Source organism: Pongo abelii, chromosome 13 (assembly GCF_028885655.2).
Source record: "Pongo abelii isolate AG06213 chromosome 13, NHGRI_mPonAbe1-v2.0_pri, whole genome shotgun sequence".
Taxonomy (NCBI): Eukaryota; Metazoa; Chordata; class Mammalia; order Primates; family Hominidae; genus Pongo; species Pongo abelii.
Window position 1 is genome coordinate 75,015,513 of NC_071998.2, and position 27,547 is coordinate 75,043,059.

Here is a 27,547-nt window from a genome sequence, read left to right on the forward strand (position 1 = left end):
ATGCATATTTGTCGTGTCTTGACGGGTCAGATTGGTCAAAATAAGAGGGAATAGCAGATCATGTTTAGGCAGAGATTTGGTTCCAGGCCATCACCCACATAGTTGTGGAAAAACAAAAAAGCCCATAAGTAAGTACGAATAGGTTGTGAGTTTTAATCCATGATGATTAATTCACAGGTTTTACATTTGAAAAGCAGAAAAGTGTTTTACATCAAAAAATAAACTTTAAATGAAACTTCTGACAAGTTTTTCAAAAGACTTTTGAAAAGAAAGTTAACAATTCTATCTTAAAGCCAACACTGCTAACAGTATTTGTATAGCATTTACTATGTGCCAGGCACTGTTTTAAGCACATTGCAAATATAACCTCAGTGAACCCACAGAACAGCCTTAGAATATAGGTCCTTTTCGTTATTATGGTTCTGTAGTTCACAGCTGGATAGGGTTCATCTGCTCTTTTGCAAATATACACTACTGTTCAGAGAAATGGGCCGTAACATACATAAGACTATTGATTTTCATTAAAATATGTGTATAATTTTAAGATGTGTCTGATGATCATCATAATTTTATCCATTAGCAATTAGTACAATATTGCCCTAATCACAATTGTCTACCTAATGGTTTATTTATATACTAGTTCTCATGAGTCTTTTAGCAGAGTTCAAACATTTTAACGAATAATTTTATATTTGTCTTAGAGAAGAGGTAATATAAGGATACATGATAATTTTGTCAGATTAACTAACCTAATGAAGATAGTTGATATGAATTAAATAAGCACCTGGAAAGAAGAACAAAATCAACATAGCAACTCAATTAGTTGACCTCTGAAAGACTGTTCATGTACATTGGCTGGTACAAAGATACTAGCCAGCCTGTACATCTATATATTATTCATGCAGATCATTCTTTATATATAGTTAATGGCATGCATGTGGCCTGGATTTTCTGGTTGGCTAACTATTCTGTCCCCATAAATATACTCCTGACTGTCAAACCAAATGTCCTGATATTTGTTTCAAAAGCTGTGGCCACTATATGATATAACAAGTACCCATAAACACTATTGGGATATCAGTGTGACTGAGTGAAACTAGAATTTTTTCCCCAGTAATCAGTAAGGTGTACCATTTTAAGAACACAAAACATGAATCAAAATCTCCTTTGAAGTCTAATCCACAGTGTGAAAATGTTTAGGGTCAGATTTTCAAAATGTGACCCTATGGGACACGAGAAGATGTTCCCTGGTGAGGGTAAGTTGGCAACAATGATAAAACGTGCACATGTAACTGCCTTCACTGAATTTCAGGCAGCGGGTATGGGGCTGCTTTTATTTTTAAAAGATAATTTGGTATTTTTTTTTCAGATCCACTTCTTTATTACCTTTTTGAAGAACAGGAACCTTTGTCTGGAAATTCCACAATATGCCTTCTGCAAGATTAAAAGTGCCACAAAGAACAAAAATGAGCCCAGGACCAGATGCATGTTAGAAGCCATCAGACACGTTAAGTTTCATTTCCATTGACCTGGTAAGCCCGCTAATATAAATATACTTTTACCTCTTTACATATTATCAGCAGTAGAAAGTACATAGCAGGTTTAGGGGAGCCAGGTGGAATGTGGGTTTGAGTTCTGACTCCACCAGCTCAACAGCCTTGTGACCTGCGTGTTAGTTAATGAGTGTTTAGAAAGTGAACGTTTACATTTTATGCTTAGGACAAGTAGCTGAGGGGAGGAGGAGTTGGAACGATGGGAGAAACTCCCCTTGAGCACTTGCCATTAGAGCCTGAGGGCCTTCATAATAATTGGAAGCTAATAGGCCGATGTGGCCATGGTGAAGCCCTGGTGCAATCCTTGCTATTGTGGGTGGGGAGACTGGGACCCACGTGGGAAATGGTAACATAACAGCAAACGTGGAGCACTTCCAGTGTTCACCTTACATACACTCATCCTCATCCGTGGCAGCAGGCTATTAAGGTAGATACTATCTTCATCATCTTTATTTTACAGATCTAGAAATGCAATCACTGCTAGGTAAAGTAATTTGCCTGAGATGATGCAGCCATGGTGACAGAGCTGGGATTCGAAGAGAGCCTGGCTTTAGCCTCTGTTTAATAAACTTCACACCAAATATTTCTCCCAGATCAGGAAGCCACAGCGTGCTGCTTTTTTGGGCTTCCTCTGCAACATGCTCTGGGGTACAGGTCCTGCTCTCTTATTAGTCCCAGACTGCTTTCTTCTGGATGAAATGGGAATGTTGATGTCTGCTTTAAATTGTTAGTGGGATGAATGTCTGCAAAGAGTTGCTGCTCAGTGAAAGAGAAAAAGGAAACAAACAAAAATCTTTTGAGCTACTTTGAGATACTTTAAGAGATATTAAAAAAAAAGTTAATAGGCTAAATAAATTTGGTAGCAAAACCCAGAAGTTTCCAAACCTAGAATTTCTTTGCTTAAACTTCATCTTTCTTGCTTTTATTCTCCTCAATATAAATTATTTTAAGTTTTTTTTCTGATTCTGTGGTATGCAAAGTCTCACTAATGCAGGTCTCCATAACAACGATTTTAGTACTGACCAAGTGGTTAAGTTAAAAGCCAGTGCCCTTATACAAAGGCTAGGATGTAACAAAAGCCAATCAAGTTTTGCCTATGCCTTTCCTGGGCCTTAGAGCATGACAAAATAACAAAGGAATTCTTAACAGGACCCATTTAGGGTTAAACAAGTTTTATTGTGGGTCTGAAGAAACTCCCCAGGCCTCCACAAAAGTTTATTGGGGGTCTGAAAGAACTCCCCAAACCTCCGTGATTTAGCAGGAGACAAGATAAGGACAATTACCCCAACACCTGGGCCCATTTAGATTAAGTAAATTTACAGAGGCTCCAGAGGAAGGTCTTCAGGACTCAGACCTTAGTTATAGCTTAAAAGAAGTTAATCACTTCTGAATGCACACTTACACGTAGACATGTAGCTTAGAAGGTATATAAGCTCTGGAAAACTTTGTAATTTTGAGTTGTTCTGGTGATAACTTCCAGGCCTTCTCCCTATTACCGGTTGCAGAAATAAAAACTCTCTTCCTCCCCAGTTCATCTGCATTTCGTTATTGGGCCATGAGAAATAGCAGCCCGACCCTCAGTTTGGTCTGGGAACAATTCCTAAAGTAAAATATTTTCATTGTAAAAAAAAATCAGATAATCAGAAAAATATAAAGAAGTGGAAATTCCCTGTAATTCTACTGCTGAGAGAAAAAGGCTGTGAAAATTTCACTGTATATCCCTTAGACTTTTCCCCATGCATTTATACATTTATAGGCATACACACACACACACACGTAAAACTGGGAGAAAATGGACAAGCTGCATTTTTCACTTAATATAATGTGGACATTTTCCCATGCCAATGAATATAGTTCTATGTCTTCTTTTTTAAAATTTTTAATTTTTATGAGTACATAGTAGGTGTATATATTTATGGGGTACATGAGATACTTTGATACAGGTATGCAATGCATAATAATCACATCAGGGTAAATGGGATATCCATTACCTCAAGCATTTATCATTTGTGTTACAAAAAATTCAATTTTACTTAGTTATTTTAAAATGTACAGTTAAATAATGATTGACTGTGGTCACCCTATTGTGCTATCAAATACTAGATCTTATTTATTTTTTCTATTTTTTTGTACCCATTAGCCATCCTCACTTTCCCTGCCCCCAACTGCCCCACTACCCTTCTCAGCCTCTGGCAACCATCATTATACTCTCTATCTCCATGGGTTCAAATATTTCAATTTTTAGCTCCCACAAATATGTGAGAACATGGAAAGTTTGTCTTTCTGTGCCTGGCTTATTTTGCTTAACATAATTACCTCCAGTTCCATCCATGTTGCTGAAAATGACAGGATCCCATTCTTTTTTATGACTGAATAGTACTCCACTGTGTGTATGTGAAAAATTTTCTTTATCCATTTATCTGTTGATGGACATTTAGGTTGCTTCCAAATCTTGGCTATTGTGAATAGCACTGTAATAAATATGGGAGTGCAGACATCTCTTCAACATACCGATTGCCTTTGTTATGGATATACACCTAGCAGTGGCACTGCTCGATCATATGATAGCTCTATTTTTAGTTTTTTTGAGGAATCTTCAAACTGTTCACTATTGTGGCTGTACTAATTTACATTCCCATTAACAGTGTACAAGGGTTCCCTTTTCTCCACATCCTTACTAGCATTTGTTATTGCCTGTCTTTTGGATAAAAGGCATTTTGACTTCGATGAAATGATATCTCATTGTAGTTTTGATTTGCATTTCTCTGATGATCTATTGATCATGTTGAGCACTTTTTCATATACCAGCCTGCCCTTTGTATATCTTTTTTTTGAGAAATGTCTATTCAGATCTTTTGTCCTTTTTTTTTTTTTTTAGATTTTTTTAAAAATTATACTTTAAGTTTTAGGGTACATGTGCACAACATGCAGGTTAGTTACATATGTATACATGTGCCATGTTGGTGTGCTGCACCCATTAACTCATCATTTAACATTAGGTATATCTCCTAATGCTATCCCTCCCCCCTCCCCCCACCCCACAACAGGCCCCATTGTGTGATGTTCCCCTTCCTGTGTCCATGTGTTCTCATTGTTCAATTCCCACCTATGAGTGAGAACATGCGGTGTTTGGATTTTGTCCTTGCAATAGTTTGCTGAGAATGATGGTTTCGGATTATTAGATTTTTTCATATAGAGTTGCTAGAGCTCCTTATATATTCTGGTTATTAATCCCTTATCAGATAGATAGTTTGCAAATATTTTCTCCCATTCTGTGGGTTGTCTCTTCACGTTGTTGATTGTTTCCTTTCCTGTGCAGAAGCTTTTTAATTTGATGTAATCCCATGTGACCATTTTTGCTTTGGTTGCCTGTGCTTGTGGGGTATTACTTAAGAACTCTTTGTCCAGTCCAATGTCCTGGAGAGTTTCTCCAATATTTTCTTTTAGTAGTTTCACAGTTTGAGGTCTCGGGTTTAAGTCTTTAGTCAATTTTGATTTGATTTTTTTATATAGCAAGAGATAGGGATCTAGTTTCATGCTTCTGCATATGTATATCCGGTTTTCCCAGCACCATCTATAAAAGAGACTGTCCCCTCCCCAATGCATGTTGTTGGCACCTTTGTTGATAATGAGTTCATTGCAGACATATGAATTTGTTTCTGGGTTCTCTATTCTGTTCCATTGGTCTGGGTGTCTGCTTTTATGCCAGTACCGTGCTATTTTGGTTACTATATCTCTGTTGTATAATTTGAAGTTAGGTAATGTGATTCCTCCAGTTTTGTTCTTTTTGCTTAGGATAGCTTTGGCTATTCTGAGTCTTTTGTGTGTTCATATAAATTTTGGAATTGTTTTTTCTATTTTTGTGAAGAATATCATTGATATTTTGATAGTGATTGCATTAAATCTGTAGCTTTCTTTGGGTATTATGGATATTTTTAAAATATTAATTATTCCAATCCATGAATATAAAATATCTTTCCAATTTTTGTGTCCTCTTCAATTTCTTACATCAATATTTTATAGTTTTCACTGTAAAGATCCTTCACTTCTTTGGTTAATTCCTAGGTATTTAATTTTATTTGTGGCTATTATGAGTGGAATTTCTCTTTAAGTTTCTTTTTCAGATTGTTCATTGCCGGCATATAGAAATGCTGCTGATTTTTGTGTGTTGCTTTTGTATCCTGCAAATTTAATTTGTTTAAGTTCTAACAGTTTTTTAGTGGAGTCTTTAGGTTTTTCCAGATGTAAGATATCATCTGCAAATAAGGATAATTTGTCTTCTTCCTTTTCAATTTGGATACGCTTTATTTCATTTTCTTTTATCATTACTCTAGCAGGATTTTGAGTACTATGTTGAATAGCAGTGGTGACAGTGTGTATCCTTGTCATGTTCCAGATCTTAGAGGAAACGATTTCAGTTTTTTCCCATTAAGTATGATACTAGCTGTTGGTTTCTCATATATGGCTTTTATTATGTTGAGGTATGTTATGTCTATACCCAGTTTTATTTCAAATCATAAAGTGATGTTGAATTTTATCAAATGCTTTTTCCACATCAGTTGAAAGGATTATATGGTTTTTGTCCTTCATTCTGTTGACATAATGTATCACATTGATTGATTTACGTATACTGAACCCTCCTTGCATCCGTGGAATAAATTCCACTTGATCATCATAAATGATCATTTTAAGGTGTTGTGGAATTTGGTTTGCTAGTATTTTGTTGAAGATTTTTGCATCAAAGTTCATCAGGGATACTGGCCTGTAGCTTTCCCTTTTTAATATGTGTTTGGTTTTGGTATCAGGGCAATACTGGCCTCTTAGAATGTATTTTGAAAGCATTAATTCTTCTTTAAATGTTTGGTAGAATTCAGCAGTGAAGCCACTGAGGTCAGGGCTTTTCTTTACTGGGAGACTTTTTATTATGTCTTCGATCTCGTTACTTGTTGCTGGTCTATTCAGGTTTGGGATTTTTTTTTTCTTTATGGTTCAGTCTTTGTAGGTTGTATGTATCTAGGGATTTATCTACTTCTTCTAGCTTTTCCAATTTATTGGCATATAGTTCCTCACAGTAGCCTCTAATGATCCTTTGAATTTCTGTGGTATCAGTTATAATGTCTCATTTTTCATCTCTGATTCTATTTATTTATTCTTTTTTTTCCCTCAGTCTGGGTAATGGTTTGCCAATTTTGTTTATCTTTTCGAAATACCAACTTTTTGTTTCACTGATCTTTTTTGTTGTTTTCTTCATTTCAATTTCATTTATTTCCACTTTGATCTTTACTATTTCTTTTGTTCTACTAATTTTGAGTTTGGTTTGCTCTTGCTTTTCTAGTTCCTTAAGATGCCTTGTTAGGTTGTTTATTTAAGGTTTTTCTACTTTTTTGATGTAGGCACTTATAGCTAAGAACTTCTCTCTTAGTACTGCTTTCATTGCATCCCATATGTTTTGGTATGTAGTGTTTTAATTATAATTTGTTTCAAGAAATTTTTCAATTTTTTTCTTCATTGACCCACTGGTCATTCAGAAGCATATTGCTTAATTCATACCTGTGGGTATGGTTTCCGAAATTTCCCGTTATTGATTTATTCCACTGTGGTCAGAGAAGACACTTACTGTTATTTCTTGGTATGTTTTAAGACTTGTTTTATGGCCTGACATATAGTCTGCCCTTGAGAATGATCCCTGTGCTTGAGAAGATCATGTATTCTGTAGCTATTGGAGGAAACGTTCTGTAAATGTCAATTTAGTCTATAGGACAGATTAAGTCTAATGTTTCTTAGTTGATTTTCTTTCTGGATGATCTGTCCAATGCTGCAAGTCTCCAGCTATTATTGTATTGGGGTCTCTCTCTCTCTTTGGCTCTAATAATATTTATTTTATATATCTGAGTGCTCCAAGGTGCATATATAGTTACAATTGTTATATCCGCTTACTGAATCGATCTCTTTATAATTATATAGAGATGCTGTCTCTTTTTATGGTTTTGTATTGAAGTCCATTTTGTCTGATGTAAGTATAGCTACTCCTGCTTTTGTTGGTTCTCATTGGTATGGAATATCTTTTTCCATCCCTTTATTTTCAGTCTCTGTGTGTCTTTATAGGTGAAGTGTGTTTTTTGTAGGCAACAGATTATTGCATCTTGTTTTTAAAATACATTCAGCCAGTCTATATCTTTTGATTGGAAAGCTTAGTTTATTTACATTCAATGTCATTATTGACAGGTAATGGCTTACTTCTCCCATTTTGTTGTTTTCTTGTTTTGTGGTCTTTTCTTGCTTTTTTTCTTTCTTCCTGTCTTCCTTTTAGTGAAGGTGATTATCTGAGATGGTGTGTTTTAATTTTCTGCTTTTTATTTGTTTTTATTTATTTTATTTTATTTTTACTATACTTTTAAGTTCTAGGGTACATGTGCACAATGTGCAGTTTTGTTACATATGTATACATGTGCCATGTTGGTGTGCTGCACCCATTAATTCGTCATTTACATTAGGTATATCTCCTAATGCTATCCCTCCCTCCTCCTCCCACCCCATGACCGGCCCCAGTGTGTGATGTTCCCCTTCCTGTGTCCAAGTGTTCTCATTGTTCAATTCCCACCTATGAGTGAGAACATGTGGTGTTTGGTTTTTTGTCCTTGTGATAGTTTGCTGAGAATGATGGTTTCCAGCTTCATCCATGTCCCTACAAAGGACATGAACTCATCATTTTTTATGGCTGCATAGTATTCCATGGTGTATATGTGCCACATTTTCTTAATCCAGTCTATCATTGATGGACATTTGGGTTGGTTCCAAGTCTTTGCTATTGTGAATAGTGCTGCAATAAACATACGTGTGCATGTGTCTTTATAGCAGCATGATTTATAATCCTTTGGATATATACCCAGTAATGGGATCGCTGGGTCAAATGGTATTTCTTGTTCTAGATCCTTGAGGAATCGCCACACTGTCTTCCACAATGGTTGAACTAGTTTACAGTCCCACCAACAGTGTAAAAGTGTTCCTGTTTCTCCACATCCTCTCCAGCACCTGTTGTTTCCTAACTTTTTAATGATCACCATTCTAACTAGTGTGAGGTGGTATCTCATTGTGCTTTTGATTTGCATTTCTCTGATGGCCAGTGATGATGAGTATTTTTTCATGTGTCTGTTTGCTGCATAAATGTCTTCTTTTGAGAAGCATCTGTTCATATCCTTTGCCCACTTTTTGATGGGGTTGTTTTTTTTTTTGCTTGTAAATTTGTTTAAGTTCTTTGTAGATTCTGGATATTAGCCCTTTGTCAGATGAGTAGATTGCAAAAATTTTCTCCCATTCTGTAGGTTGCCTGTTCACTCTGATGGTGGTTTCTTTTGCTGTGCAGAAGCTCTTTAGTTTAATTAGATCCCATTTGTCAATTTTGGCTTTTGTTGCCATTGCTTTTGGTGTTTTAGTCATGAAGTCCTTGCCCCTGCCTAGGTCCTGAATGGTATTGCCTAGGGTTTCTTCTAGGGTTTTTATGCTTTTAGATCTAACATTTAAGTCTTTAATCCATCTTGAATTAATTTTTGTATAAGGTGTAAGGAAGGAATCCAGTTTCAGTTTTCTACATGTGGCTAGCCAGTTTTCCCAGCACCATTTATTAAATAGGGAATCCTTTCCCCATTTCTTGTTTTTGTCAGTTTTGTCAAAGATCAGATGGTTGTAGATGTGTGGTATTATTTCTGAGGGCTCTGTTCTGTTCCATTGGTCTATATCTCTGTTTTGGTATCAGTACCATGCTGTTTTGCTTACTGTAGCCTTGTAGTATAGTTTGAAGTCAGGTAGCGTGATGCCTCCAGCTTTGTTCTTTTGGCTTAGGATTGTCTTGGCGATGCGGGCTCTTTTTTGGTTCCATATGAACTTTGAAGTAGTTTTTTCCAATTCTGTGAAGAATGTCATTGGTAGCTTAATGGGGATGGCACTGAATCTATTAATTACCTTGGGTGGTATGGCCATTTTCATGATATTGATTCTTCCTATCCATGAGTATGGAATGTTCTTCCATTTGTTTGGGTCCTCTTTTATTTCATTAAGCAGTGGCTTGTAGTTCTCCCTGAGAGGTCCTTCACATCCCTTGTAAGTTGGATTCCTAGGTCTTTTATTCTCTTTGAAGCAATTGTGAATGGGAGTTCACTCATGATTTGGCTCTCTGTTTGTCTGTTATTGGTGTATAGGAATGCTCGTGATTTTTGCACATTGATTTTTGTATCCTGAGACTTTGCTGAAGTTGGTTCTCAGCTTAAGGAGATTTTGGGCTGAGACGATGGGGTTTTCTAAATATACAATCATGTCATCTGCAGACAGGGACAATTTGACTTCCTCTTTTCCTAATTGAATACCTGTTATTTCTTTCTCCTGCCTGATTGCCCTGGCCAGAACTTCCAACACTATGTTGAATAGGAGTGGTGAGAGAGGGCATCCCTGTCTTGTGCCCGTTTTCAAAGGGAATGCTTCCAGTTTTTGCCCATTGAGTATGATATTGGCTGTGGGTTTGTCATAAATAGCTCTTATCATTTTGAGATACGTCCCATCAATACCTAATTTATTGAGAGTTTTTAGTATGAAGGGCTGTTGAATTTTGTTGAAGGCCTTTTCTGCATCTATTGAGATAATCATGTGGTTTTTGTTTTTGGTTTTGTTTATATGCTGGATTATATTTATTGATTTGCATGTGTTGAACCAGCCTTGCATCCCAAGGATGAAGCCCACTTGATCATGGTGGATAAGCTTTTTGATGTGCTGCTGGATTTGGTTTGCCAGTATTTTATTGAGGATTTTTCCATCGATGTTCATCAAGAATATTGGTCTAAAATTCTCTTTTTCTGTTGTGTCTCTGCCAGGCTTTGGTATCAGGATGATGTTGGCCTCATAAAATGAGTTAGGGAGGATTCCCTCTTTTTCTATTGATTGGAATAGTTTCAGAAGGAATGGTACCAGCTCCTCCTTGTACCTTTGGTAGAATTTGGCTGTGAATCCATCTGGTCCTGGGCTTTTTTTGGTTGGTAGGCTATTAATTATTGCCTCAGTTTCAGAGCCTGTTTTTGGACTATTCAGGGATTCACCTTCTTCCTGGTTTAGTCTTGGGTGGGTGTATGTGTCCAGGAATGTATCCATTTCTTCTAGATTTTCTAGTTTATTTGCATAGAGGTGTTTATAGTATTCTCTGATGGTAGTTTGTATTTCTGTGGGATCGGTGGTGATATCCCCTTTATCATTTTTTATTGTGCCTATTTGGTTCTTCTCTCTTTTCTTCTTTATTAGTCTTGCTAGTGGTCTATCAATTTTGTTGATCTTTTCAAAAAACCAGCTCCTGGATTCATTGATTTTTTGAAGGGTTTTTTATGTCTCTATCTCCTTCAGTTCTGCTCTGATTTTAGTTATTTCTTGCCTTCTGCTAGCTTTTGAATGTGTTTGCTCTTGCTTCTCTAGTTCTTTTAATTGTGATGTTAGGGTGTCAATTTTAGATCTTTCCTGCTTTCTCTTGTGGGCATTTAGGGCTATAAATTTCCCTCCACACACTGCTTTAAACGTGTCCCAGAGATTCTGGTACGTTGTGTCTTTGTTCTCGTTGGTTTCAAAGAACATCTGTATTTCTGCCTTCATTTTGTTATGTACCCAGTAGTCATTCAGGAACAGGTTGTTCAGTTTCCATGTAGTTGAGTGGTTTTGAGTGAGTTTCTTAATCCTGAGTTCTAGTTTGATTGCACTGTGGTCTGAGAGACAGTTTGTTGTAATTTCTATTATTTTACATTTGCTGAGGAGTGCTTTACTTTCAACTATGTGGTCAATTTTGGAATAAGTGCGATGTGGTGCTGAGAAGAATGTATATTCTGTTGATTTGGGGTGGAGAGTTCTGTAGATGTCTATTAGGTCCGCTTGGTGCAGAGCTGAGTTCAATTCCTGGATATCCTTGTTAACTTTCTGTCTTGTTAATCTGTCTAAAGTTGACAGTGGGGTGTTAAAGTCTCCCATTATTATTGTGTGGGAGTGTAAGTCTCTTTGTAGGTCTCTAAGGACTTGCTTTATGAATCTGGGTGCTCCTGTATTGGGTGCATATATATTTAAGATAGTTAGCTCTTCTTGTTGAATTGATCCCTTTACCATTATGTAATGGCCTTCTTTGTCTCTTTTGATCTTTGTTGGTTTAAAGTCTGTTTTATCAGAGACTAGGATTGCAATCCATGCCTTTTTTTATTTTCCATTTGCTTGGTAGGTCTTCCTCCATCTCTTTATTTTGAGCCTATGTGTGTCTCTGCACGTGAGATGGGTCTCCTGAATACAGCACACTGATGGGTCTTGATTCTTTATCCAATTTGCAAGTCTGTGTCTTTTAATTGGAGCATTTAGCCCATTTACATTTAAGGTTAATATTGTTATGTGTGAATTTGATCCTGTCATTATGACGTTGGCTGGTTATTTTGCTCATTAGTTGATGCAGTTTCTTCCTAACATCGATGGTCTTTACAATTTGGCATGTTTTTGCAGTGGCTGGTACTGGTTGTTCCTTTCCATGTTTAGTGCTTCCTTCAGGAGCTCTTTTAGGGCAGCCTGGTGGTGACAAAATCTCTCAGCATTTGCTTGTCTGTAAAGGATTTTATTTCTCCTTCACTTATGAAGCTTAGTTTGGCTGGATATGAAATTCTGGGTTGAAAATTCTTTTCTTTAAGAATGTTGAATATTGGCCCCCACTCTCTTCTGGCTTGTAGAGTTTCTGCCGAGAGATCTGCTGTTAGTCTGATGGGCTTCCCTTTGTGGGTAGCCCTACCTTTCTCTCTGGCTGCCCTTAAGATTTTTTCCTTCATTTCAACTTTGGTGAATCTGACAATTATGTGTCTTGGAGTGGCTCTTCTCGAGGAGTATCTTTGTGGCATTCTCTGTATTTCCTGAATCTGAGTGTTGGCCTGCCTTGCTAAATTGGGGAAGTTCTCCTGCATAATATCCTGCAGAGTGTTTTCCAACTTGGTTCCATTCTCCCCATCGCTTTCAGGTACACCAATCAGACGTAGATTTGGTCTTTTCACATAGTCCCATTTTTTTTTTTTTTTTTTTGAGACAGAGTCTTGCTCTATCGTCCAGGCTGGAGTGCAGTGGCATGAACTGGGCTCACTGCAAGCTCTGCCTCCTGGGTTCACGCCGTTCTTCTGCCTCAGTCTCTCGAGTAGCTGGGACTACAGGCGCCCGCCACCACGCCCAGCTAATTTTTTTGTATTTTCAGTAGGGACAGGGTTTCGCCGTGTTAGCCAGGATGGTCTCGATCTCCTGACCTCCTGATCTGCGTGCCTTGGCCTCCCAAAGTGCTGGGATTACAGGCGTGAGCCACTGTGCCCAGCCTATAGTCCCATATTTCTTGGAGGCTTTGTTCGTTTCTTTTACTCTTTTTTCTCTAAACTTCTCTTCTTGCTTCATTTCATTCATTTGATCTTCATTCACTGATACCCTTTCTTCCAGTTGATCGAATCGGCTACTGAAGCTTGTGCATTCGTCACGTAGTTCTTGTGCCATGGTTTTCAGCTCCATCAGGTCATTTAAGGACTTCTCTACACTGGTTATTCTAGTTAGCCATTCATCTAATCTTTTTTCAAGATTTTTAGCTTCTTTGCGATGGGTTCAAACTTCCTCCTTTAGCTCAGAGAAGTTTGATCGTCTGAAGCCTTCTTCTCAACTCATCAAAGTCATTCTCCGTCTAGCTTTGTTCCGTTGCTGGCGAGGAGCTGCGTTCTTTTGGAGGGGGAGAGGCACTCTGATTTTTAGAATTTTCATCTTTTCTGCTCTGTTTTTTCTCCATCTTTGTGATTTTATCTAGCTTTGGTCTTTGATGATGGTGATGTACAGAAGGGGTTTTGGTGTGGATGTCCTTTCTGTTTGTTAGTTTTCCTTCTAACAGTCAGGACCCTCAGCTGCACGTCTGTTGGAGTTTGCTGGAGGTCCAGTCCAGACACTGTTTGCCTGAGTATCAGCAGCGGAGGCTGCAGAACAGTGAATACTGCTGAACAGCCAATGTTGCTGCCTGATTGTTCCTCTGGAAGCTTCATCTCAGAGGGGTACCCGGCCATGTGAGATGTCAGTCTGCCCCTACTGGAGGGTGTCTCCCAGTTAGGCTACTCAGGGGTCAGGGACCCACTTGAGGGGGCAGTCTGTCCATTCTCAGATCTCAAGCTGCATGATGGGAGAACCACCACTCTTCAAAACTGTCAGACAGGGACATTTAAGTCTGCAGAGGTTTCTGCTGCCTTTTGTTTGGCTTTGCCCTGCCCCCAGAGGTGGAGTCTACAGAGGCAGGCAGGCCTCCTTGAGCTGTGGTGTGCCCCACCCAGTTCGAGCTTCCTGGCGGTTTTGTTTACCTACTCAAGCCTCAGCAATGGCGGGCACCCCTCCCTCAGCCTCGCTGCTGCCTTGCAGTTCGATCTGAGACTGCTGTGCTAGCAATGAGCGAGGCTCCGTGGGCGTGGGACCCTCCAAGCCAGGCGTGGGATATGATCTCCTGTGTGCCGTTTGCTAAGACCGTTGGAAAAGCGCAGTATTAGGGTGGGGGTGACCCGATTTTCCAGGTGTCTGCTTTTTATTTTTAATGAACTTGTTGTATGTTTTTTGATTTGAGGTTATCATGAGGGCTGCAAATAATATCTTATATCCATTGTTTTAAACTGATGACATGTTAACACTGATTGCATAAACAAAGAAGCAAGCAAAGAGAAAACTGATAAAAACTCTATACTTTAACTTCATCCGCCTACTCTTTAACTTTTGTTATTTCTATTTATATCTTATCATATCCTGTTATCTATGTTTTAAAAAGTTGTAGTTATTTTTGATCAGTTGATCTTTTAGTCTTCTACTCAGGATATGAGTAGTTTCCACATCATACACATCATAATGACAGTGTTATAATATTCTTTTTTTCTGTGTATTTTGAGGTGTTTTGTTTTGTTTTAACATGGAGTCTCCCTCTGTCACTCAGGAGTACAGTGGCACCATCTTAGCTCACTGCAACGTCTGCCTCCCTGGTTCAAGCAATTCTTCTGCCTCAGCCTTCCAAGTAGCTGAGATTACAGGCTGATTTTTGTATTTTTAGTAGAGATGGGGTTTCTCCATGTTGGTCAGGCTGGTCTTGAACTCCTGACCTCAGGTGATCTGCCCGCCTGGGCCTGATCCCAAGTGCTGGGATTACAGGCGTGAGCCACCATGCCTGGCCTGTACTTTGAGTTTTATAACTTCAGATGATTTCTTACTGCTCATTAATGTCTTTTCAGATTATTATTCTTTCATATTGAAGAACTCTTTTTAGCATTTCTTGACGGACGAGTCTGGTGTTGATAAAATCCCCCAGCTTTTGTTTGTGAAAATCTTTATTTTATATAGACATACTATTCTAGGGTAAAAGTTTTTTTCCTTTAGCACTTCAAATATGTCATACCCTCTCACCCGGCCTCTCACCCGAAAATCTAAGATTTCCACTGAAAAGTCTGCTGCCAGATGTACTGGAGCTCCTTTGTACATTATTTGTTTCTTTTCTCTTACTGCTTTTAGGGTCCTTTCTTTAACCTTGACCCTTGGTAATTTGATTATTAAATGCCTTGAGGTTATCTTTTTTGGGTTAAATGTGCTTGGTGTTCTATAACCTTCTTATACTTGAATATTGACGTATTTCTCTAGGCTTGGGAAGTTCTCTGTCATTATCCCTTTGAATAACCTTTCTACCCCTATTTCTTTCTCTACCTCCTCTTTAAGGCCAGCAACTCTAAGAAGATTTGCCCTTTTGAGGCTATTTTCTAGATCTTGTAGACAGGCTGCATTCTCTTAAATTCTTTTTTTTCTTTTGTCTTTGACTGTGTTTTCAAATAGCCTGTCTTCAAGCTCACTAGTTTTTTCTTCTGCTTGATCAATTCTGGTATTAAGAGACTCTGATGCATTCTTTAGTATGTCAGTTGCATTTTTCAACTCCAGAATTTCTGCTTCATCCTTTTTAATTATTTCAATCTTTTTGTTAAATTTATCTGATATGATTCTGAGTTCCTTCTCTACTATCTTGGAAATTTCATTGAGTTTCCTCAACACAGCTATTTTGAATTCTCTATCTGAAAGGTCTTTGTTTTTCTGGGGTTAGCCCCTTGTGTCTTATTTAGTTCGTTTGGTGAGGTGATGTTTTCCTGGATAGTTTTAATGCTTGTGAATGTTCTTCAGTGTTTGGGCATTAAAGAGTTAGGTATTTATTGCAGTCCTGAAAAGGTATTTATTGCAGTTTCCCAACTGTAAAGTTGGGAAAACTTTACTGGTATTCAAAGAGACTTGGGTGTTGTGATCTACATTTTTGGTCACTGCAGCCATATCTACATTTAGGGGGAACTTCAAGCCCAGTAATGCTGTGGCTGTCACAGACTTGTAGAGGTATTGCCTTGGTGGTCTTGGGTACAATTCAGAAGATTTCTCTGGATTACCAGGGAGAGACTCTTGTTCTTTTCTCTTACTTACTTCCAAATAAATAGACTCACTCTCTTTGGGCTGAGCTGCCTGGAGCAGGAGGGGTGGTACAAGCTCCCCTGTGGCCACCACCACTGGGACTGTGCCGGGTCAGACCTGAAGCCATCAGAGCACTGGATCTCAACCAAGGCTCACTGTAACTGTTACCTGACTACTGCTTATGTTCACTCAATGCCTAGGGCTCTACAGTCAGGTAGTGGTGAAGCCAGCCTGGTTTGTGTCTTTCTCTTCAGGGTGGTGAGCTCCCCCTGGCTCCAGGTGGGTCTAGAGATATTGTCTGGGAGCCAGGGTCTGGAGTTAGAAATCTTAGGAATCTACCTGCTACTCTATTCTACTGCAGCTGAGCTGGCACCCGAGCCACAAGATAAAGTCCTTCCCACTCTTCTGTACCCTTTCCTCAAGCAGAAGGGTCTCTCCCCATGGTCACCACCACCACAGGCCCATGGAGAGCACTGCCAGGCCACTACTGATGTTGATGTAAGGCCCAAGGGCTCTTTAGTCAGCTTCTGGTGAATGCTTATATGCCTGGGATTCACCCTTCAGGGCTGTGGGTTCCCCTCTGGCCCAGGGCTGGTTCAGAAGTGCTAACCAAGAGCCAAGGCTGGGAATCAGGGTCCCCAAAAGCCCACTTTGTGCTCTACCTCACTGTGGCTGAGCTGGTACCTAAGCTGCAAGACAAAGTCCCCTTTACTCTTCCCTTTGCTGTTCTCAAGCAGAAGGAATCTCTCACCACAGCCACCCCATCTATGCATGTGCTGAGTCACATGTGAAGCCAGCACATCTCAGAGTCTCACCAAAAGCTCATGGTATGTACTACCTGTCTACTGCTATTGATTATTCAGTGCCCAAGGGCTCTTTAGTCAGCAAGTCATGGGTCCTGCGAGGACTAGGTCCTTCCCTTCCTGACAGTAGGTTCCCCTTCTGGCCCAGAGTGGGTCTAAAAGTGTTGTCCAGGAGGTAGGGCCCAGAATGAGGACGTTATGACCCTGCCTAGTGCCCTATTCTACTGTGGCTGAGCTGGTATCCAAGTTGCAGGACAAAACCCCTCTCCTCTCCTCAAGTGGAATGAAAAAGTCTTTTTCAGAGTTGCAAGCTGTTCTGCCTGGGGTTGGTGGGAGAGTTGGAACAAGCACTTGTTTGGCTACCCCGACTGGTGTCTCCCTAGGTCATGTGTTCCCCGAGTCCACGGGCTTTGAGCCCAGCACAGCACTCAGACTTGTCTAGGAGTTGCAGTACTTGTGGCCTAGACTGCCCTTCAAGGTTTTTTAGACCCATAGAGCACTTTAGTCCGTGGTGGCGAGGCTTACCAGAACTCAGGTTCTGACCACTGGGATGGATGATTCCCCTCTTGCTAGGGCTTTTCTAAATGTCTCCATGGGCGACGCCCGAGTTTTGCCCAGTGTTGCTTTCTGCTGTGACAGGGCAGCACCAAGTTCCAATGCAAAGTCCCACAATCACTGTGTTCTCCCTCCCCAAGTTGCACAGATTCTCTCTCCATGCCATGTGGCCACTAACAGGAGAGAGGGGAAGGGTAGCTTTGGCAACTTAAGCCAAACTACCCTCTTTGCTGCTGCTTTCGGTGCTATGAGGTTAAAACCAAGTACTATGATTGCTCATCCGATTTTTGGTTCTTGTGAATGTGCAATTTTGTGTAGATAGTTGTTAAAGTTGGTATTCCTGTGAGAAAGATGATAGGTGGAGGCTTCTATTTAGCTATGTTGCTTTGCCTCTTTGTATGCCTTCATTTTTAATTATTCCAGAGTGCTTTATTGGGTGTGTCTCACGATTTCCTTAGAAGTTCCACTATTGAATAACACTTCCATTGTTTGATTTATAGCTATTATAAACAAGCCTGAGACGATTAAAGGTAAATTCAGGCATTCCTGCTTGATTATTTTCTTAGGATAAATCCTAGAAATGAAATTCTTTGATCGAAAAGTATTCTTGTTTTTAGGGATTTTAATATATTAATGGATTTTGTCAATTCTTTCCCCCATCCCAATTGCATTGCTCTTTCACTTTCATCACCCAGTAAAAGAGTGCTTGTTTCCCCAAATACATAGCAATGTTGGATCAGTGACATTGAGTGGTCACTCAAATTTTTACCCATGTGTTAAGTAAAATTAAAAAAAAATAAAAATAATAAATTTATATTTTATTCTTTTAATTTGCATTTCTTTGTTTACTATCAAAGTAGTACTTTTCTCAGTTGTGTTTACTAGTCATTTGTATGTCTTCCTTTGGGAAGTGACTATGCCCATTTTCCATTTTTTTTAAATTAATTCATTTTAAATTTTATTTTATTGTAGTTTCAGTGGGTACATGTAGATGTTTGTTACATGGATATATTATGTAACAGCCGAGTTGGGCTTCTAGTGTACCCATTACGCAAATAGTGACCATTGTTCCCAATAGGAAATTTTTTAACCCTTACCCTCCTCTCAGCCTCCCTCACTTTTGGAGTCCCCATTGTCTATTGTTTCCACTTTTATGTTCATGTGTACCCATTGTTTAGCTCCCACTTGAGAGCAGGTGGCATTTTGCTTTCTGCTTCTGAGTTATTTCATGTAGGATAATGGCCTCCAGCTCCATCCATGTTGCTGTAAAAAACATGATTTTTTTATGGCTGCATAGTATTCCATGGTGTATATACCACATTTTCTTTATCCAATCACCTACCGATGGACACTTAGGTTGAGTCTATGACTTTGCTATTGTGAATAGTGTTTTGACAAACTTATGAGTGCAATTGTGTTTTCTTTGTATAGTAATTTCTTTTCCTTTGGGTAGATACCCAGTAATAGGATTGCTAGGTTGAACGGTAGTTCTGTTTTTTTTTTTTTTTTTTTTTTTTTTTGAGATGGAGTCTTGCTCTGTCGCCCAGGCTGGAGAACCATGGCGTGATCTTGGCTCACTGCAACCTCCACCTCCTGGGTTCAAGCGATTCTCCTGCCTCAGCCTCCCAAGTAGCTGGGACTATAGGCACGTGCCACCATGCCTGGCTAATTTTTTGTATTTTTAGTACAGACGGGGTTTCACCATGTTAGCCAGGATGTTTTTGATCTCCTGACCTCATGATCTGCCTGCTTGGCCTCCCAAAGTGCTGGGATTACAGGCGTGAGCCACTGTGCCTGGCTAGTTCTATTTTTAGTTCTATGAGAAATGTCCATTCTGTTTTCCATAGAGATAAAACTAATTTACATTTCTACTAACAGCTTATAAGTATACTCTTTTCTGTGCATCCACAGCAACATCTGTTGTTTCTTGATTTCATAATAATGGCCATTCTGACTGGTATAAGATGATACCTCATTGTGGTTTTAATTTGCATTTTTCTGATGATTAGTGGTGAGCATTTTTTCATATGTTTGTTGGCCACTTGTATGTCTTCTTTTAAGAAATGTCTATGCATGTCCTTTACCCACTTTTTAATGGGGTTGCTTTTTTCTTGTGTTGTTTGTGTTCCTTATAGATTCTGGATATTAGTCCTTTGTCAGAGGCATAATTTGGAAATATTTTTTTCCATTCTGTAGGTTGCCTGTTTACTCTGTTGATTTTTTTTCTTTTTTTTTTGCTATGTAGACGCTTTCAAGTTTAATTAAGTACCATTTGTTTATTTTTGTTTTTCTTGCATTTTGCTTTTGAAGCCTTATTCATAAATTTTTCATTTTCTTTTTGGTTATAAGTGCTTTTTATATGTTAAAAATATGAACTGTTTGTCATAGATGTTAAAACTATTTTTTCTATTTGTTGTCTTTGATTTTATGTATGATTTTTCTAACTGTACAAATGTTTAGAATTTAATGTTTTTAAACATGTCAGTTTTTCCCTTAGATTCTTCGTTTGATCTTAAGCTTATGAAGTTCTTTTCTACATTAAGAATATAAAAGCATTTACCTATATTAATTTTATATTCAATGTTTAAATCTACCTTAAATTTATTTTGGTATAAGGTTGATTTAGCCAGTCCTAATTTTTCTCCCACATTAGGCCATATTTTCTGATGCTTCAGAAATATTTAGGATTTTTAGTGGGAATAAAAAAAACAAGATGTCGTGCTTTTCAGGTAAATATGAAATATGAGCATTCATAGCTTATAAATCATGTTTTCCTGGTAGTAGTGCTGAATTCCTGAAATGTTCATCCTGTTATTGTCAGCTTTGTCACCAAGGCCATGTTTCACTGTCATCTGGAAACACTTTTCCCTTTGACCAAAGTCTTGAGATTGGCCTTGGGGACATCATGCTTCATATAAGAATTAAATTGAAAAGTCCTTGGCACTAGTGACACAATGAAGAGTGCAGAAAATCTTTCTTCTGAGTCCCATAGAAATGAAGCAACCAAACTACACTGAACACATGTTGAAAACCTTCTAGGGAGGGGAGCCAACAAGAGTATAGAGAGCGATGAAGGCTGTCTATGTGCTATACCCCTGCACACACCTCATTAACTATCACAGCTGCATGATGGGTGGATCTTAGCTTTCTACATAGCCTGTATCAAGTTCAGGACGTCTGGAAATGTCACACGTGGAAGGAGATCACACAAACCCCTGCCTGATGCAATGGAGTGGTAACTTACTGTCGAAAAAATTCTCTCTTCTATCTAGCTGATTTATGCTCATTGAAATGTGTTGGGTCCCCTTCAAATTTTGTTGGGTCTCTTGAAAACAGCTGGTAATGCGGCCCACAAGATACTAGGCATTGCCCTCTAAGCTTCTCTTCTTTCACAAGTGAAGCCTCTTTTTATTTGGACAAAGTGACCTCATGCTCTGAAGCGATTATAAAAATTAACATGAGAGGGACAAACAGGATGTGGCATCAGATTTTCCAGACGTCCAGACAAAATCTTTTCTTTCTTTTCGAATCAGAGGATAATTAGAAACATAGAATGTGCCATATTTTTCCTTCTCTCTGTTTAAAATAGGACCTTGTGGATTAATTAAATTTATTATATATTCTGTTTGCAAAAGAATGTATATTTATCTCCACTTGGTATTCATTTATTAATTCAATTGATATTTATTAAACACACATTATGTACAAGGACTGAAACTAGTATTTGAGTTTCTGCCAAGTACTGCGCTAGGTGCTTTTACAGATTATTTCCTCCTTTAATCTGTGTGAGAGAGATATTACAATCATATAGCATATGAAGAAACCAAGGCCCAGAGAGGTTAAGTGATTTGTTCAAGGACTTTCAGCAGGCGAGTGTTAGACCTGGGATTCAACTGTCTATATCTTAGAGTGCATGGCCCATTTTTTCCTTCCTACTCTAGGGGTGATTCTTTTTGTTTTAAATTATCTTTTTATTTCTCTCTAATTTAACCGCCTTATTGTGAGAGAACATTGCTTATATGACATCTGTTCTTTGAATTTGTTGAGGTCTTCTTTGTTACCTTGTACATGGTATGTTTCCGTAAATATTCCATGTTTACTTGAAGAGATTGTATGTTTTCTGCTAGTGCAGAGTTATATATCCTTTAGATCAGGCATGTTAATTTGGTCATTTAAATTTTCTGTACCTTTAATAACCTTTGGTCTGCTGTATCTATCACAGAGTGTTAAGATCACCTACCGTGATTATATATTTGCCAAATTCTTCTTGACATTCTATTGACATTCTATTAGTTTTGCTATATATATACATATATATATGTATATATGTATATATATGTATATATGTATATATATAAAACTATGAATTTGTATGCAACTAATAGTATAGCCTAATGTGTGTGTATATGCGTGTACATATATACATATATGTACATGTATAACTAATAGCATAGCCTAATGTGTGTGTATATGTGTGTATATATGTATATACACATATATAAATGGAAAACATAAAAACTATGAATTTGTGTGCAACTAATAGCATAGCCTAATGTGTGTGCGTGTGTGTATATGTGTGTATATATGTGTATATATGTATATATATGTATATGTATGTATATACACATATACACACATAATACACACACATTAGGCTATGCTGTTAGTTGCATACAAATTCATAGTTTTTATATTTTGCTGGTAAATTGTTCTAGTCACTATTATGTAAGGTTCCTCTTTATCCCTCTCAATGCTTTTTCTCTTAACTTCTATTTATCTTATCCAAATATTGTTATATTAGCTTTATTTTGGCTAGATATTTTCTTGGAAAAATATATATTCCTTCACCTAATTTTATGCTTTTCCATGTGATTTTGTTTCAGATATGCTTTTGGTAACCAGCTCATATTTTTATTTTAAATGCATTCAGATAAATGCTGTCTTTTAATAGCAAGTTTAATTGCAAGCACTGCTGAGGCTGGACTTATTTTTTTATACTTGATTTTGTGCTTATTCACATTCTTCTAATGTGTTCCTTTTTGCTCTTTCTCTGCCTTCAGATGGACTGATAAACTTTTCTATATTCCCTTTTCACTCCTCTTCTGGTTGGCAAGTTAAAATATTACACTTCTTTTAGTGGTTACGCCTAACATTTTAACATACATATTTAACAAAATAGTTTTCTAACAATATGGCAAGTTATATAAAATTTCTATCCTTCTGCCAGAAGTGACATGAACCTCCTTGTGCTGGAAGAACTCAGTGACTGTCATTCTGTCTTGCCATTTTGTGGAGGATTCTGGTTTTTTTCTTTTGTAGCATCTCCCTACTCGCCATCCATGGCTGCAGATCTACCCCTGTCCGCTCCCTGGCTGTCCATCCGTTTTTCTCTCTCATTTTGCGCTCACCCTTCTTGCTCACTCCTTTGCCAGGGCTCTGGCTCTGCTTGTCAGTTTGTATTTTTCTTCTGTTTTTAGTCTACAGACATGTTTGTCTTGTGTTAGAATCAGGCTGTGGCTTCTTTTTACTTTTTAAAAAAGTCTATCATTGTTATGTATTTGGAGGAGCAGAAATGTGTCAGATCAGAGCTCGCAGTAAGAGAGCTGTCCTGGCTGGAATTCTCAAGAATGATTTTTACAGTGTTCTAACTAGTTTGTAGGGGTCTCAAGAGAAGCCTCCTGATTGAAAAGTGCACGTCTTTTGTTTTTGTTTATTGATCTTATATTTGAATGACTCCCATTCTACAGTCCTTTATTTATTATATATATATATATTTTTTTTTCTGAGGCAGAGTTTTGCTCTTGTTGCACAGGCTGAAGTGCAATGGCGTGCTCTCGGCTCACTGCAACCTCCACTTCCTGGGTTCAAGCGATTCTCCTGCCTCAGCCTCCTGAGTAGCTGGGATTTACAGGCACCTGCCACCACGCCTGGCTAACGTTTTGTATTTTTAGTAGAGATGGGGTTTCATCATGTTGGCCGGTCTCGAACTCCTGACCTCAGGTGATCCACCCACCTCAGCCTCCCAAAGTGCTGGGATTACAGGCATGAGCTACCGCGCCTAGGCCAGTCCTTTATTTTTAACTATAACCAAGGGCTATTTGCTATCAGGTTAGTCCTTAGTACATAACACACTTTTGTCAATTTGTGTGATACTAGGTGGCTGTAGCCTGGCAGCTTGCAAGTGGAGGGCAGATTGCACTTCAGTCCCTGCTTGCCTCTTTGGCAGGTGCACATACACCAAATCCCCCACACAGTGGCTCTGTTTACCAGCAACCTTACTAAATGAATTACTAAGGTTAACTAATGATTGCTACTTACAAACTACAATTGGCATGTTCTTAGTATTTCTCAATGACACTTTCAGAATTCTTTCCAAAACACTTCATTGTTATGCATCACTGCAGTTTTTCCTGTTCTTGTTAATGCACTAGAGCCAGGATTTCCATGGCACTTGGTCTCTGGTCAGAGAAGTTTGATATTTCTTGTACTGTGTGTTATAAGCAGCCTCCTTTAGGTGTGGATGTCTCTCTAGATAGTAGAGGTAGCCCACATCTTTTATCATAACTTTTATCCCTGCATGTTGTATCTTAAATGTAAATCTAGGTACAAGTATCAGAGCCTTAATATTTTAATGAAAACTAATATTAGCTATCAATAATCAAAAGAATTCCAGAACACTGATAGTTATTACCAGACTTATGCTGACAAGTTATTACCAGAGTCGTGCTGACAATCAATTATCTGAAAAGATAAAACCTTGATTTCTGGTGTTTGTCAATTTCTGTAGTGTAAAAACTAGCACCCCAGCTTGATTTCAAGCCATCTCTGCATTGATGTCACTGAACATGGAGTTGGGAAAACATACATACAATTGTCTTCAGTATAGCCCTGGATCACAATGTATGGCTATCACATAAAATAGGACGTTGATACTTTTATTTCACATTTCGTGATAATCTTGAAACTTGATTTTCAAAGTTCAAAGAATAAATAGTCCAAAAGAGTATCTAGTAGGCAAACAATGATCACAATCTTGAGGTCTGTCTGTAAATTATTTTTATTATAATTATTATTTTGAGACAGGGTCTCACTCTATTTCCAGGCTGGAGTGCAGTGATGTGATAATGGCTCACTGCAATCTTCATCTCCCAGGCTCAGGTGATCCTCCCACCTCAGCCTCTTGGGCAGCTGGACTACAGGTGTGCGCCACCATGCCCAGCCGATTTTTATATTTTTTGTAGGGACAGGGTTTCACCATGTTGCCCAGGCTTGTCTTGAACTCTTGGCCGCAAGTGATCTGCTTACCTTTGCCACCGGGAGTGCTGGGATTACAGCCATGAGCCACCATATCCAGCCTGTATGTTATTTTATGTGCAGTCTATGAAGATGAATGGCTCCTACTCCAGGGATGTTATTTTTTATTTTTTTGAGACAAGAGTTTTGCTCTTGTAGCCCAGACTGGTGTCCAATGGCGCGATCTCGGCTCACTGCAAACTCCACCTCCGGGTTCGAGTGAATTTCCTGCCTCAGCCTCCCAAGTAGCTGGGATTACAGGCACCCACCAACACACCTGGCTAATTGTGTGTGTGTGTGTGTGTGTGTGTGTGTGTGTGTGTGTGTGTTTAGTAGAGACGAGGTTTTACCACGTTGGCCAGGTTGGTCTTGAATTCCTGGCCTCAGGTGATCCTCCTGCCTCAGCCTTCCAAAGTGCTGGGATTACAGGCGTGAGCCACTGTGCCCGGCCCAGGGATGTTATTTTGAAAAGGATACCTTTTATTTAGAAAATAGTAAGTGGTTTTCTTAATAAAGATATCACTGTGGGCACTTGCATATTTTCCATCTTTTCAATGTGCAATGTCCTTTTTCTACTGGAATTTTGGTTATCTTTGCTACTTCCAGCTGGTATTTGCCTTTCAAGAACTGTGGTGCCAACCAAGTATATCTCATTTGTATGCTTCATATCTTGAGTATCACATTCACTCTTTGTAATCTGGAATAATACTTTGGACCTCCATGGCAGCTTTAATTTATCAGTGTATTTTTTCTGTAGTTACGATGGAATGATACATTTTACTTTTTTTCTTTTCATTTGAGAATGTGATGTTTTCCTGAACATTAAATTGATATTGTTGACAGTATTTTGTGTTATTTGACAAAGCAATAGCCTGGGAGCATGACCCAGCCTCTCATTGACTCTTTTGAGTTTTATATTTCTAATAACAATTTGGAGAAAGAAATGTAAATTCTTTTCCATCTGCTTTCCTTTAGCATGTTATTGCTGTTTACTTGAAAGGAGTAGGTAACTGGTACACATGCATTTTTACTGAACATATTTGTGAACTCATCTTTTATAATTTTATCTTGAAGATTTTAATAATTTGCTTCCACAGTTACCTTTCTCCCCCACCTCCTTTTTAATAGGTTTCCACAGTGACTGCCCTGGGGGGCTTAATTGTTTTCCTGTGTTGCAATGTTCCAGATTGAATTATGCTAAAAATATAAATATGGAATTTGCCTTTAAGCAAAGGTAAACCAGCTCCCAAATAGCAATGGTTTGTTTAAATTTCAGTGTTGACAGATGACAAATATTTTCAATGATCCCAAATACCACACTTCATACAATACACATATTCTATGAAGAATCAGAATCTAACTCAACATTTTTCCAAATGGTGGTCTTCAAAATGTTCATTTAGGGACTTCAATAGCTATAGGAAGAAAAATTTGCTCCATGATCAAATATATTTGAGAAATGCAGCATACTCTGTTTTCTTTTGAAAAGGTACAACACTTGTTTACCCACTAAAGTCAGTAGTCCAGTAGTTTTTAAAAAGCTGACAAATCCTCTCCTCTCTCTCTCTCTCTCTCTCACACACACACCCACACCCACACACACACAACTTATTTGACCCAGTGTTTAGCAAATATTTAAGAAAATTTGTTTCCACACCATATCCATAAATACCATTTGAAAGAATGTTCTGTGTAATACCAGTTTGGGAAATTTGCTGTAAACTCATTGACTCGCGATGACCATATGTGGACTCTTGTAGGTTTCATTGTTGTATTCATGATGGGAATGTGCAGCATTTTAATACTATTTAAGCAACAGACTCTAAAACTCATTCTAAGAGTAAATAAAATTATTCTTGGATTCATCCATGTACATAAATATGATTGTGTTTCCTGAAAGAAAAGTTGAGGGCCATTTTACTTCTGTTAACTTGTCACACATATGTCAGAGGAGAAAGTTTGGCATATAGATTTATCTTTTAATCAGTAAGAATTGTGGCAGTATGTCAGGAAGTCTTATCCTTATCATCGCATATTGTTGGTTATCAATGAAGTTGTAAGTATTGCAACTCTATATGTTCAACTATGCAGTGTTTTAGAGAAGACTTGGTGGAGCAGTTATAGCTTGTGAATAAACTATTCAGAAGACTGGAAATGTCTTATTAAAGGGAAGAAATTCTTTGGGAGCTAAAACATCTTTCATGATCGTTATCTGATAAAAAATAAATCAAAGATTACAGCTTGTGTAATATGGAGAAAGCCAGAAATATCACTTAAACTAATTTAATCATTTTAACGCCAAAGCAAAAGATAGTCTTTCAAAGAAATTTTGATAATAACAGAAAAGTAGACAAAAAATAAAATCCACCCACAGTTATATCACCTAAATATAAACATTGCTAATACTTTAGGGGTACTTCCTTTCAGCCCTTTTTTGTACATTAGCTTTTTTTGTGTGTTTGTTTTGCTTTGCTTTGTTTTTAAACAGAGTACAGAGACATATTTACTGTGAAAGTCATAGATCTGCAACTTCAGTGCCCCTCACTTGCAAAAAACCCTCTTAAGGCTCGGGAGAGACACTAACAATGTATTATCATGGTCACATGTTTTTATAAACTTTGCAGAAGTAAGGTCAATTAACTGAACTTGTTAAGACTGCTGTCTTTATCCACTCAGACTTTCATCCGTTATGCTTCTTCTCACATCAGGTGATAATGAAGTGGCAGCAGGCATTTTGGGTATCTGGCTAAGAGAAGATGAGTTGTGGATGCATTTCGGTAGGTTTTGTTTAAATGGTTCACAGTCGCTTCTGTGGAAATGACATCCAAGAAGACTTCTTTCTGCTGACCTGGCTAGTGTTCTGAC

General features: G+C 38.3%; 1 long non-coding RNA gene across 1 annotated transcript in view; it reads left to right on the forward strand.

The window, feature by feature from the left end:
* Positions 1-1,373: 1,373 nt before the first annotated feature.
* LOC129047896 (uncharacterized) overlaps positions 1,374-27,547 on the forward strand; it is a 42,231-nt gene continuing 16,057 nt past the window's right edge. Inside the window, exons 1-2 of the long non-coding RNA XR_008509763.1 lie at positions 1,374-1,532; positions 27,391-27,459. This is a non-coding gene — a long non-coding RNA (uncharacterized LOC129047896). The remainder of the gene's footprint in view (positions 1,533-27,390; positions 27,460-27,547) is intronic.